Raw genomic sequence first — 1,332 nt, forward strand, 5'->3', positions numbered from 1 at the left:
ACCTGAGTCTGCCTCACTGTTTGAAGCCCCCTCATACCTTTTAGGTCCACGCTAGCCCTCAATGGAATCAGACTCCTTGCCCTCCTGGCAACACACCCACCCACCCCCTTCCTGCAGTTGCATTTTGACTGATGTTCTTGCTCTTAGTGGGAACACGTCACCTATCTTCTATTTATTCAATTCCTATCCTTTCTACAATACTCATTCCTGTTTCTGTTCAAGTAGCACATAACTTCCCTGACCACTATTTTGTTTGTTTGTTTGTATTACAGGCTATAAACTCACAAAGGAACACTTGGTTTACATGATGAACTTGGGTACACTAATTTGCGTGGCATCTTGTGGAATCAGACTCCTTGCCCTCCTGGCCACACACCCACCCACCCCCTTCCTGCAGTTGCATTTTGACTGATGTTCTTGCTCTTAGTGGGAACACGTCACCTATCTTCTGTTTATTCAATTCCCATCCTTTCTACAATACTCATTCCTGTTTCTGTTCAAGTAGCACATAACTTCCCTGACCACTATTTTGTTTGTTTGTTTGTTTGTTTGTTTGTTTGTTTGTATTACAGGCTATAAACTCACAAAGGAACACTTGGTTTACATGATGAACTTGGGTACACTAATTTGCGTGGCATCTTTTCTTTCCAATTTAAGGACAAACACCATGTCTTGGTTTACAACTGGCTGCTCTACAAGGCCTGGCCATGCTCTAAACACACAATGAGCATTTTGTAGGCATAAGGAACATTGATTTGGTAGGGATTCATCATAAAATGGTTGTCTCCTTTGAGAATATGGTATATGGTAGAAGTAATTTTCACCACCAGCTGACTTTAGTTCAGGCACTGCACAAGATGCTTCTTGTATTTTATTTCATCTGATGGAGAATACATGCTCTAGTGTGTAACGTAAAGTGTTCAGTATTTACATAACATGAGCTATTTCTTTTGGTGATTTTACTTCTTAGGCTCTGTTATAGTAGTAATCCGTGATTTTTATCTAAAGGTAGGTGCTTAAATGTATAGGAATCAAACAACATTCTCATACAAAGAACATGAGCTATTTCTTTTGGTGATTTTACTTCTTAGGCTCTGTTATAGTAGTAATCTGTGATTTTTATCTAAAGGTAGGTGCTTAAATGTATAGGAATCAAACAACATTCTCATACAAAGAAAGAGAAAATAACAGAAAGAAAGGCAGTCACTTGTCACATTATTTATAAGTGGTCACTTAGCACCAAATCAAATGAGTACTCTTATGAAAAAACATGAAGTCCTATGGTAACTGGCATTTAGAGCATGCTTTTAAAACAGTAGCCTATAAAGTTTA

The sequence above is a fragment of the Galeopterus variegatus genome, unplaced genomic scaffold (genome assembly GCF_000696425.1).
Source record: "Galeopterus variegatus unplaced genomic scaffold, G_variegatus-3.0.2 Scaffold64, whole genome shotgun sequence".
NCBI lineage: Eukaryota > Metazoa > Chordata > Mammalia > Dermoptera > Cynocephalidae > Galeopterus > Galeopterus variegatus.